This window comes from Psittacula echo (genome assembly GCF_963264785.1).
Source record: "Psittacula echo genome assembly, chromosome: 1".
Lineage (NCBI taxonomy): Eukaryota > Metazoa > Chordata > Aves > Psittaciformes > Psittacidae > Psittacula > Psittacula echo.
The window spans coordinates 99,795,646-99,809,106 of record NC_137735.1 but is presented as its reverse complement, the minus strand read 5'-3'; the positions used below and the strand labels follow the sequence as shown (position 1 = coordinate 99,809,106).

The 13,461-nt window shown below is 40.2% G+C and overlaps 1 protein-coding gene across 1 annotated transcript in view; it reads left to right on the top strand.

Annotated features, from left to right (window-relative positions):
- Nucleotides 1-2,901: 2,901 nt before the first annotated feature.
- Nucleotides 2,902-13,461, top strand: part of MICAL3 (microtubule associated monooxygenase, calponin and LIM domain containing 3) — a 127,508-nt gene continuing 116,948 nt past the window's right edge. Inside the window, exon 1 of the mRNA XM_080614935.1 lies at nucleotides 2,902-3,195. The gene's annotated coding sequence lies outside the window, so the exon portion shown is untranslated. The remainder of the gene's footprint in view (nucleotides 3,196-13,461) is intronic.

The window sequence follows — 13,461 nt, the reverse complement described above, 5'->3', positions numbered from 1 at the left end:
TCACCTGATCTACCCTCACCCTTTAAATCACAGATGATAAGTCCCCGCTTTACACCTGCACCTCTTTTCACTATCTGCCAAAGAGTGCAGAGTTTAATGGCTGAACTGAACTCTGTCCTGCCTTAGTTGGTAGGTGGTGATGTAAGTATGCGTAAGTGAAATGCATTGATTTTTTCCCTGGAGTGCAGAATGGGAAAACAGGAGATTAGCCAGCAGGATATATGTTGTTGTTCTAAAGGAGCAGTGAAGTAAGGAAACAAGAATGCTGGAGCAGCTTGCTTTGCTGCACCACGTAAGCGATGGCAGCATCAGTTGAGAATTCAAGAAGTGCTTGAAAACGGACAAATTTTGTGTTGCACTCAAATAGAACTGCTCATAGTGAAGGCTTTGTGGAGGCTGCAGTAGCTCTCTTCTACAATGGTGCTGAGCTGGCATAAAGTGGGGATTAAACATGGACTGTGAATGGGCAGAGGCTTGAAGCTGAACACAAACTGAATGACACTAGTTAAATTTAGTTGTTGCTTTATCTAATCTAGCACTTTTTCAGGAATATCTCATCTTCCTGCTTTGAAGATGGGTAAATAGATTTCCTAGTGAGGACAGAATGTGCTTTCCTGGCTGCAGGATTGTTTCCAGCTGATCTTCTCTTCCTGTCCCGCTAAAACTCCTGCCTTCTGGATTTTGGATGCACTTGTTACCCGTGTAATTCAGATTTAATTGTGCCACATGAAAATCTCTGCTGATTTGAAAAAAAACAAGGCCTAACCTGGGCTGTCTAGGTGAGTCATAACCTTTTAATGGATCTGGAAGACCATGTGTTTTGGCTGTGGAAAGAAAGATGCAAAACTGTTGTAGAAATTGTAGTTGTTCAAGCTGTGGTTGCTTTCTGCCTGCTGAGGCAAAGCTTAATTAGCTACTTCCTTGCAAACATATAATCATTGTGATATTTTTAGCTGCTTTGTGGTACAACTTCACCCCATGAAAGACAGAACATCACAGATGGTTTACATTTTCCGAAACAAAGCATACTCCAGGAGGGTAGGCATGCTCTGGAGCTCTGCTCTTAGAGCAGCTTGCCAGCTGAAGATGTTAAATAATGCAGGCTTTCAAGCTGAATTATAGTAACTTATGGCAATAAATCAGGGTTGGACTAGGTGACCTTTTATGTCGCTTCCAACCCCAGCTATTCTATGATTCTCTGAAGATTTTTGACCTTTCAGAGCCATATTGGTAGCTCACAACTTTAGTTGAAACTCTCTAGTATGAATGAAGTATGAATGAATTGGGGAAGAGGGCCTTAAGCAACCTATCTAGTGGAAGGTGTCCCTGCCTGTGGCAGGGGGGTTGGAATTAGATGATCTGAAGGTTTTTCACAACCCTATGTATGTAAGCGTGTGAACTGTTGCTGTGAATTCTCAGAGAATCAGATGATAATGCTTAAAATAGAGCATGAGCCGGAGCCTGAAGCTTGATCTTCGGAAAGTTTTCTTAATTATAAGTGAACTTTAGTAAAAAATCACCACGGCAAGGTCCTATAAAAACTTCCATTATATTGATTGTTCTTGTACCTCTTTTTGTAAGTGTTTGTGATGTATGCTGAAGAAATACTTTGAGCTTACTTTTCATTGTATACCCAAAATTGCATGGAAGTCTTAGAGTGAAGTCACTGTGTAAGTGACTCACTTGCACTGAGAGCAAGAAAGGGACAAATATGCTTGACGGAAACTGCTTTGGGGGTTTCTTTTTCCAAGTAAACATGTACATTTACTTGGATAAAATTGCAAGTTTTGTTGAAATATGTTTTGTGACTCTTGCTGTACTTTCAATATGTGGTTAGAAATGGCTTTTTAGCTTTGACTTTTAAATTCATCAAGCCTCTTATGGTCTGACTAAAAAATATGGCATGACATCTACAGTTAACTTGCAAAGATAAGTAGCTCTAATTTGCTGTTTGTGTAGATACTGTGTGACTAATATTGAATACCAATGATCACACTAAAAATCGGAACAGCTACAATCACCTTTCTCTATATCATTCTTATTAAATTATTACCTTTACCTGTTACAGACAAATTAATTTTTGGTTTAGCACAAATGCACTCCCGTTGGAAATGTGTAGATTTTACCTGGTTGACCCTTTGGGAAACTTCTGGGAGAATTCTGAATGAGGATCTGGATGTCCTGGTCCTTTGAAAAGCCGTTTGGAAACCTGTGTCATGTGAAGTAAAAGTATCAACGCTGAAAAATTGAGAGGGATGTGGGGAACAACTACAACGAAAAGCATTCAGAAGTCAGTGGTTATATGTGAGTGAGCGGTAGTATTGGCAGAGGTGGGAGACCTGTTTGTTGTTCTAGTGCAATGAGACCAGAGTATAACAGGTAATATCATACAGCCTTGATTTCAGCATCATTTGGCTTTTGAATGCATGGTAGGTGGATGCCCTTATAATTAATTCTGTCTGACAACATGTACTTCAATTTTTGCTTTATTTTTGAGCTTAGAAACTGTTGTTTTGGAAAACAGTAGGTATTCTTTTTATCAGAGGGTGGTGGTGGCACAAGTTCTTGCACTAAAATAACATATGCGGTTACTAGACTTCTGACAATAACCTGGAAAAGCAATTCTGTTCATTCAGGAACTTTTCACCTAATGTAATGTATGCTACCTTTTTACAGTGTGTTCTCTGTGTCAAGATTCCCAAAGAAATAGGATAAAGGTTGTCATCTGTTGTGCTCCATAGCTGTGCTGTATGAGGGCTTGAGGAACAATGTCTTGGGATAAATACTTGGGGTAAGTCTCAGGTGTTTTGCTGACCTGTGAACTCAGTGTGACAAATATATTTTGTCAGGCACCCAACTACTCTAGAGCTCCAAGAACATTAATGGATAGTGTGGGCAATATTGGAGTTCAAATGTTCTGTGTAAACCCTTAAGCATCAAACATTACAGTAATTCACATTCCACGAGCTTATTGCCCATGCATGAAAAATAAACTGGAAATTTGTATTAAGTTTCATGCAAAACTGTAGGAAATATAATCTAGACAGCTAAGGCTTATTCCTCCTGCTATTTTTTTTTTTTAATAGTCTAATTTTAAATGACTTGAACAACAGACTTCCACTATTTCCCTTGAGTGTGCCAAGTTGATAATAGAGCAAGCATGCAGTTTGATTCTCTTCCACAGCACTTCTGATGGTGGGTATGAGCTTTTCTTTACTGTTTTGTTACAGTTCCTGATGGCAGCCCTTTGCACTGCCCCAGCTGATGTTCTTCCAGGTGGTTTTGGGAGCCAGTTAGCTGTAGCCCTAAAAAGTCAAATTAGGATCCTGGAATGAAATTCAGATTAGTGTACAGTTGCTGAGAGCACAAAAAAAGGCAGTGATAAATCAACACAGTTTTAACACTAAAGTTAAATATGGGGATATTAAAAGAGCAATTGAAACCTTTCTTAAAAGGGGTAAGCTAGATGAAATGGACCTGCATTTTTAAAGTTGTATTTCCTTAAAGCGTCCAGAGGACTCAAACTCAGTGGGAAGAGCTAAACAAATTAATTTTTCTTTGACAGTGAGCAGGCTGAGTGTTCTTGGCTTTCGTGCTTACGCAACTTCTAGTTCAACTTAGTGCTACTGCAACTAAAAGAGGGGGGAAAAATAAAGAGCTTTTTTCCAGACATGTTGTCATACTGAGGTAATTGGAGCTCCAGAGTCTTTGTAAAATACTGAAATACTGACACAAGTCTTTTCGTCTGCCAAGAACTTGTTGATATTTATTTCTTTTTTTAATCAACTTTCACAACTTTGCAAAATGAGGGAGATTACTACACTTCTCACAGCCTCTTGCTTAAGGTGTAAGAGTATCTGTAGGGTGCCTCTTCATGATTTGCATAAACCAGCTGAAGATCCCACTAGTGCCTAAGGGTTGGGTCCCATCTGACAACAAATCTTGCGTTTCTTTTTCATTTCTCTTGTGATAGTTTGCAGCCATGTGAGGAGTCAGAGCAAATCTCTGACCCTGACTGAAGAGGCTGATCTTGTTTGGTTAGAGAAGAGTAGTGGCAGCATGGTCTACAGATGAAACTCATTTTTATTTCCAAAATCAGAGGGAAAGGGAAAGAAATACCTTTCAGTGGTAAGGTGAAATAGATTTAAGCAAACCCTGGATCTGTGTACATGCACATCCTGGATGCATCTACGCTATTGCGTCTAATCGTGCATTAACAGGAAGGTTGTGTGGTTAGGTTTCCGACCACAGAAGTGGTGGTGTTCCTTTTTGCAGTCTCAGTAAGTGCTTAATAATACCAAGCAATGCGATTTAATAAACCCAGTGAAACCACAGGACTGGAAGAGAAAGTAGCAAAATTCAGGAACTGGTTTTGATGAACAAGCATGTTGCTTTTGGCCTTTTTGAAGGCAGAAGTGTCTGCTAGCACTTCTGTTTTGGGTACAGGTATTGAATTTTCTCATTATCATGTTTGACTGAGGTTACCTTTCAAATGCTTTTTTTATGTTTTTTTTTTCAAGAAATGTACACTGCAGTGATTTGAATAAGTTTTGACATTTAGAATGAAGACAAGACATTAAAAAATGCTTAACGGTTTGTGTTCCTTGTTCTGTTCTAGCAGTACTATAAATGTAGGGAAAGTGTAACATTGGATTCTTCCAAGATACATTGACAGAGTTCAGCAGAGCTCACTTGCCAGTGATGGATAACAGATCTTTTCCTCTGGAATCTCTAGTGCCATTCTAGTTATTGGTGACCAAAATAGTCCAAGAAGAGCGTCCTTAAGCTTAGGAAACTAGCAGCTGATTTTTTAAGGCTTCTCTGTCCTCATACTAGAAACTATTCCCTGTATTCTTCTTGCCAATCTGAAATAGATAGTATAGAAAGGAATCGCTGCTCTTTCTAGGAGGGTTCATTTAACTGCAGGATGTAAAACAAAGAATGGAAGAAACCACCAGCAGTAGCTTTTCCTGCTCATTCTGTTTGTGGCAGATTCAAACCTCAAGACAACTAAAACGCTGTTGCTTACCTTATCTGAAAATTGAGCATTGCATAATAGTGATCCGTAAAGTATTACTAGATATGCCAAGATATTTTTAAATCTTTGTATTATTTTTTTTAGTGGTTTTAATAAAGTCTAAAGAAATCTGCACTCCTTTTTGTTTCTTCAACAGTGGACTGGAGAACTCAAAGGAGCATTTAAGTAATTAATGCTCTTGAACTTAGAAATGGTAAGGAAGCAAGTTTCGAAATTAGGCACTTTTATTCCTTCCAAATTATTAATGGCATATTCAATACTCGGTAGTTGAAATGGGCCTCAAATAATTGATTTTTAAGGACTGTAGGAGCACCAATGTGTTTCATAATTTGCAGAGCCCTATTTTGTCTCCAGTATGTGCTTTTTACTTAAGAAACAAGGTCAATAAAGAAAAATCTTCACATAAAACCTGAACACTTGATAATTCAAGAATTATAGATGTGCAGACTTCTCTCTTTAAATGAGAATAAGCTTGGTTTTTAAAAATTGAGTCCCTATAATAGGACTGACTCCTTTTTATGCGAAGGGGAGGATGCCTATAAATGTATCAAATGCAGAGGAAACTCAACAAATACAAGCAGTAGCTGACCTCTTTAGGCTAAAAACTTAAATTGTTGTGCCATAGCACAAGTTTTAGCTGAAAGTTGTTGCTTGGGATATTTTCCTCCAGGTTTCAACGGAAATTCTTAAGTTTATAAACAAAGCAAACATTTATAAACATTTTATAATTTTATATTATAAACAAAGTAAACATTTCCTCAAGGTTTCAGGGAAGGCCCAGCACTGTGCTGACACTGCCTCTCTGTATTGGATGAAGAGAACTATTAACCAGGCTTCACTCTGGAGGAGTCAAGCACAATAAGTGTGGATGGGAGGAGGGCACAGAGCCCTCAGTGGGTGTACATGGCTTCTACTGTCTTGATTTCAAAGGAGCTCTGCCTGCTCTTCCTCAGCCAGATCCTGGTTTTATACAGACAGTCGCTTTGACTTCTTTTGGTTACCCAGAGCCACCCCTGCCTTGGTTGTGTGCAGAGTGGGCATCAGTGCAAAAAGCCCTGGTGGGTTGTCCTTTGATTTATTGTGAGGGTGCACTGGAATGCATTGCCCAAGGAACTTGTGAATGCTCCATCTCTGGTGGTGTTCAAGGCCAGGCTGGATGGAGTCTTGGATGACATGGTTTAGTGCAATGTGACCCTGCCCATGGCAGGGGGGTTGGAACTAGATGATCTTAAGGTCTTTTCCAACCCTAACTACTCTCTGATTCTATGAAGTCTGCACAGTGACAGTGTGTGGTAATACGGTAACTGAATTTAGTTTAGCGCCCCTACCTAGGCTGCTAGCTGTGAGGAAATACTGATCAGTTCTTTTTAGTATAGACCTCTAACTGGAGAGCTTCAGTGTTGTGATGAGACTGATGAAATGATCTGTGTGGAGCAGTGTAAAGAAATACGTTCTATATTTCCCAGCATCTGTTGCCTCAAATAACCATTGCCCAGGATGTGTTCGCCCATATGATCAGACTTGGCATTTACATGGCTTGCAATTAGTTTCAGACCAATTAATGGGAGCAGTTTTGCTCAATCTTTCCGAGGCCTTACCCCTTTAAAGGTGCTGAGATGATTAACTTCACTTTTAGACTGCTAGCTGGAACATACTTCCAGCTTTGACTTGATAATCTTCTCAAATCGTGTTGCCAGACCCTCCTATTAGTGGGTGAGGAAAGGAAGAAGTACCATGGGCATAAGAGGGCTGACCTGCTAGAGGATCTCCAAGCCAACATATGTGTGTGTAATAGATTTCCACTAAACAGGGCTATTTTTCTAAATCAGCTGTTTGTAGGGTCATCCTACTCAGCTGGTTTCTTAGCCTGTCTTCCCCATAAGTGACCTTTTATTCCTACCCTAGCAAAATCCCTTGTTTTTCCAAGTACTTATAAGTAGTACAATGAACTGACACCAGAAACAACTTCTCATCCCAGAGATGAACCTTATTTTAATGAGGAAGTTCTTCATATGTCAAAATGAAAACAATAACCCTCCACGAACTAAAGCCTCTTGATTGCACTAAAACTGAACCATGAGTCTTTGGATTCTACGGATACCCAGTGTTATAAATTGTATTGACACATTCAGAGTCATCCAAAATGTGGCTTTTTAAAGGCAAAGGTAGTTAACTATCAAGTGAAACATTCTTGATTCATCTCTGTACATCGGTATTACCTTTCCTCACAGCCTTGTAACGCTGACAGCACAGGATAAGGGAATAATCTCTGGCTTTGAACTATCTATTTAAAACCTTGTGGGTCAGTTGCCAGCTGAGTAGCTACTGCCTGTGGCCCCACTGCCAGAAATTACACTCTACTCTTAGGAAAAAAAAACATGCTATATTTTCCATTTTTGTTTTCATCACTAGGTACTTCTTTCATACTGCAACTCCTAAGAAACTTGTGCTCGGTCAACATCTGGACCAACACAATAATTGCTTCTTGAGGTTCTCTTCAGTGTTGTTTTTCTTATTCTTCCCGAGCTTGTTTACTGCAAGTTCAGGTGTCATCAAACTGGACCAATAAGAACTATTTTCAAGCAGAGAGGAGGCAGTTTAGTTGAACTCTTGGGCTAGGTATTGACTTTGTTTAGAAAGTAGAATATGAAGTGGGATTCACAGCTACAATCCCATCTACTACAGAGGTAGTTCATGTGTTGTCTGCATGGGTTAAGCTTTCTTTTGTTTACTGTTCCATGAGGCCTGTGAATAAACAGTTCATTTGGTTTCAAGGTAAGAAGGAAATCTGAGAACCTCATGAGTTTCATGAATATAGGGAAAAGAAAGACTTGCTGCTTTTGGCTCTCTTGACTTTACCTTTTAGGGTGATGTATGCCGGGGCTTGGGCGTCTATCCTCTCTCGTATTGCTTGGTTACATAAAAATTAATCTGCCTTGAGGTTAAATATGCATGTCTGACTGCTGGAAGGGGTATTTATTATGTTAGGCTTAAAGCATCCCTCATGACTTCATCCTTGGAGATACTCAAAACCCAACTGGGCATAGTCCTGAGTAACCTGTTCTAGCTGTCTCTGCTTTAAGCAGTGGAATCAAACTAGGCAATCTCCAGAGGTCCTTTCCAGCATTAATTATTTTGTGGTTTTGTGACTCACAGCTTCTTAATTTGGCCCACTCCTCAAATGAAGAGTTTTAAACAAAGTAGGCTGGTGCATTCCCTAATCAACAGCCAAATTAGCTTCCCTAATAAAGAAAAGGTAAGCAAGCATGGATGCATTTCCCCTAGAAATGATCCTTCTGCATTCAAATACACTGATCTGAGGAAAGCTAATTGCATGGTAGGCCTTCAGTTTAATACTGTTAGGGTCAGCTTCGTACTAACTCATGTTGTTGAGCGTAGCTGAGTTGGAACAGACTAGTTTTTCTTTCCATGGACGTGATTTTAACTTCTTATGTTCAGTGAAGGAAGCCAAAAGAGGGGAACAGGCTGGAAGTTGCTCAGTGCTACATCCAGTCTGTAGAAAAGACTGCTGGGAGAGGGAGGCATCCAGCCTGGACCCTCCAGCCGCAGAGCATCATTGTGTTTCTGTGAAAGGAGAGCTCTTCTTTGCTTCATTTGGTCATTTTTCCTCAAAGCATGGTGCGTCTGTGAAGATTATACCCAAAACTTGTTGAGTTGATCTGAGGTAGGATTGAAACAGATGTAGGCAGAGGTTGGCATGTGATGTTTAGTTATTAGGTGAAAAAACAAACCCACCTTAGATAATGGATTGAGTTTGTTTGCAGATGTTTTGCAACCACATCTGCCTTGCTGCAGCTAGCTGTTGCAGTGTTGTTGACTTCTCTTACAGGTTTCTGCAGTGTTTTAAATTCTTCCAGGGAAAACAGCATTTAATAGCAAGGTGCTTATTTTATTAGCCGTATTGATTCAGTGTTACCTTGGAGTTTAACAGGTAGCAATCCAGCCTGCCGAAGGGATCACCTCTTGTATCCAGTGGATAATATTGAAGCTTGTCAAGGACATACCTTCAAATTTCTTTACAGTTAGATACTGTGAACTTGCTGCTGTTTTATTGTGTTTCCCTAACATACTAGCAGGTCTCAATCTATGGCTGCTTATAAATGTGCCAACAACTCTGAACTGAAGTAAAAGACATGTATAAGTACTGATCTTTCTGTTAAACTTGAAACCCCACTTGCTTAATGGCTATATTACTGTCAGATCTGAGGGGTTAGCCAGAACACTAATGGAAGTGAAGTCACTGTTACATAGCATGTATACAAAAGGAAAAACCAAGCTCATTCAAGGCTGGATTAGAGCAATCCTGAGTCAAGTACACTGTTACTGTCTTTCATTTTTAAGAGCAATTCAGAGGCACATGAAGTATTTTTTCTTCTTTTGGGATAATGGACTCTTGCACAGTGTAATACAGGCTTGGAGGACTAGAACAGTACTTACCTCTTAAAGTCTCTGATGTAATTTGGTGAATTGATTATACCTGTATAGCTTGTAGTCATCTTAAATTCCTTTATTAGCTGTGCGGACACAGATGTAGCATAAATTGCCTGAAGTATTCCTTTGCATAGCATATCTAAGCCTTCAGGGAAGAGCAACATTCAGATTTCATTTTCCAAAGTAAACAACATACGTATGCTGCTTCTGCATCCTGGTGCACTACCAAAGCACAGCTTTCTTGAAACTGTATGGACCTTGTATGAACCTCTGTCTCATTCCAAGGAGCCATTCTGTTAACAGCGCTTACTTTTAGCCCTGCACACATAGGCAAAATTCTGGAAGTCTGTTGCCACCTTCAGCTTTCAAGGGTGTAGTTCTTTAAAATAGAGTAAGAAGCGAAATTTCATCCATCCTTGCAAGGAAATGGCGTTTCAAATGACTGGGGTCACCTCCCTCATCCTTCTTCCCACCCTGCACAACACATGCATCAGAGGACAGGTGATTACAGAAATGGCTACTCTATTAGCTGCTTGGACAGAAAATGCATCTTTATGCAGTTCAAGGCCTTGAAAGCTGATAATTTTGCACAACTTTATGAACCTTCAATAAAGCTTTTTTTGCAATGCATATGTGTTTGCATTCATGGTCAAGATCGCTTCATTCTGGCTTGGCCTATTAATTATGTATATATTTTCATGTCTGCATATGTACAGTAATATCAAAGCACTGCACTAGTTTAGAGGCAAATCCTAGAATGTGGTCTGTTCCCTTTCAGTCTAGAAAACTGTATTCTATTAATAAACTGAGTAGGTCCTTAATTGCTCTGGGCATTTAGTGTGGGGGAGAGTGCTCTAGAACCCTGTTTCTCTGGTTTCAATCATTGAGTTGCAGTACAAAAGCTAACACACATTTTTCTGCAACTATCGGAGGTGTTATACCCTACTTACTACGTTGATAGAAATGAGTCAAGTAGTAGGGGAGATTGGGAGTGCTGATTGCAAGTCTTTCGTTAGTTTGACTAGCCTAACAGCCCATGGGAAGCTTCCATGTGAAGCTTTATTAGTCTTCTGACCAGAGACATAAATCTTTTCTGGAGAGACTGCTGCATCCAAATATCATACTTGTTTCTTTTACAATTTGATCATGTGCATTTCTGATAGTGCTGATTCTGTTTCATCCTACTGGTGTTGCTTGAGGTCAGTCAGTTTCCCATGTATGGCATTTTGATTCTCTCCTGGGAAGTGCAGTGTTCTGAAGCCTCTACTGTACCCACAAGAAGCCCACTGAGATGTGACCACAAGATACTTCTCTGCTAATGAATGCACTGTGAAGCATTGTTAGCTCTATATAAGGTATCATATATTCTACTGAATGCATTATGATTGCATCACATATACATGAAAGGCTACTTATAAGTGGTGCTGCTCAGTTGGGAAAATGAGTGAGGCTTGAATTTGGGGTGAGTACTGCACTTCATGGCATCTTCCTTCGGAAAAGACAGTACCAAATTGTATTTAAAAGGGGAAGTGGAGGTTGGGGTTAAGGTTGAGGGGCATGATGCTAATCCTTTGAGACTAACTTGATGTTTACACTGATATTCTGTAGAAAGAACTAGAATTTACAGGATACAAATGAAATTAAATTTAATAGTGTAAAAACGTAATGATGCAGTCTGGAATCCTTTAACTTGAGAATGACCAAGAGAGGTGAAATAGTGATCTTTGTGATGAATGTATACATTAAAATGTGTACTAGAACTGGGTTGTAGGTGTGGAAGAGGCTAAAGGTATCCCAGAATTGTCAGAAGAGGGGCTTACCCTGCAGTGTGTAACATATTACACTATTCTCTTGTGAGAACTCATCTGGCCATATGCAATGGAGAGCTATAGGCCTTCATAAAATTACATAAACACAATCTCTGCTGCAAAACCCCTAAGATCCAACACAAACCCAACAATATGCAGTTGTTCTTATTGGAAGGCCTAGGAAAAGAGAGCCTATCTTAGACTAGGAGAGCATGATTTAGCCTCAGTATAATGAAGATCAGGATGGGATGTGGCATTGTCCATAAATATGTATAGAAAGGGAAGGAAACTAATGCATGGGTCAGTATCATCACAGGAGCAAAAAAGTATGAACTTGGACTGGAAATTAAAGGAAAGCTATTGATTATAAAAACAACGGGGTTTAGGAAGAAGCTTGTGAGTTGATAACAGGGATGGGACAAAAAGCATTACTAATCTCAGTTGTCACAGCATGATATGGCTCAGGAAACCGCTCATTTCTGTCAGCCTTAGATCCTTCTATCTGCCTTTTGGTTTTCCAAATGAGTGTTCCTCAGTTATCCTCTATAGTTAGAGAACATAATTCAGTAGTTATCATAGAAGGTGTGTGCCCAGTTGGTGGTGTCAGCCAGGGAAGGGAAACAAGCCGTATTGCTCTCAGAATGACAATGCCCTTAACAGTATGCTTTAACTTTTGGTCAGCTCTGAATAGGCCAGACAGTTGGATTGGATGATTGCTGTAGGTTTCTCCCAAGCGAAAATTTCTATTCTAGAAAGCCAGGGATGCTACAGAAATGAAGAATTTCTATAACAGATTTGCTTTTTCACTGTGGTCACTCAGAGTGTTTGAAGATCCAAATGTAAAAGAGATTTCTAGTCTATACCCACAGAATAGGAAGTTTATCTTTTACAGTTAGCCAGGTCTCTTGGGCCCATGGAGAAAAGGCTACTTCTGATAATTTCTGGGGTGTATGCATGGGGAAGAACAGGGAAGTGGAGTGGGTAGGCATATAGATTTCACTGATGGTCATGCTGTGGTTCCACCACCACTGTTGGCCATCCCTCGTTTACAGAGCTGTGCTGTGCTGCCAGTCCATTCTGGCTGACCGAGCCTGAAAGCAGGGAGTAAATGAAGTTGAAGAAAGTATTTCTTAATTTCAGTATTTTTCTTCTTAAAGAGAGTATGACAGTCTGATTCTGAAGTTATTACCTGTCTTCAGATAAGCTAGCAGCAGCCTGTTGGTATTATCACTGAGAAAGTCACAAGGTACCTTTAGTCTCTCTTGCTCCTTCTGCTTGCTGCATTAAAAGCATTTTAAAAAAAGGGTTGTTCTGGCTAGTGCTTAAATACCAGATGGAGGATGGTATTTTGAAATAAGGGATTATGGAAATTATTCAGTTGGAGCCCAAGGTCCAGAACTGAATTATCTGCAGTGGAAAACCTGGAATGCCCTATGAAACAAATTCCAGCCTTCAAGCAGTGCAGTGGCAAAGCAGCACATCAGGGCTGGGGAACCACACTAGTCAGAAGTTGTGTCACAGTATGGTAGTTCTCTGTAGCTGCTGGCAGCTTGACCTATTAAAATGATGCCTGTAGATGTCTTGCACAAAAGGTGACTGTAGATTCCTCAGTGGGGATTCTCAGACCTGCATTAAGTGAAGAGGGTGCTCATGCCCTCTCACAGGACAACTTTCTCTGCCAGGTAGCTGGGAGGTTCAGGTAAGGATATGTGCCTCAGGCCCCCACGTATCCTTGCTGAATGGCCTGTATCCAAAGGAGGATGGAATTAAAAAGAACAGGCAGAAAAGTCCTTGAGAATGAAAGGCAAAGGGAGAAGCTTTTCTGTGTACTTGCTACTAGGAAAAAAATCTGCTGAATGGTGTTCTTGCACATAGGTTGGATTAAATCTCTGACTAATTCATACCAAGTCTTTTCATGTCCCCACCAGCGCAGCTGTATTTGAGCAGACTAGTAATGTCTGCCTCAGGAAGTGAGGACTGCCATCTTATTTCAGAAACTGCCTGCCAAAGCCTCAGGGAGAGGAGAGTAAATCACAAAACCGCCTCCACCTCTTTCCTCTGTAACTGATTTCCTAACAGATTTTCATTTGCTTGAGGCACTGAGCTTGGCATGGTCTTTGCTGAGAGAGGCATCTCTTCTGCATTCAGTGTCTGGAGGGGAAT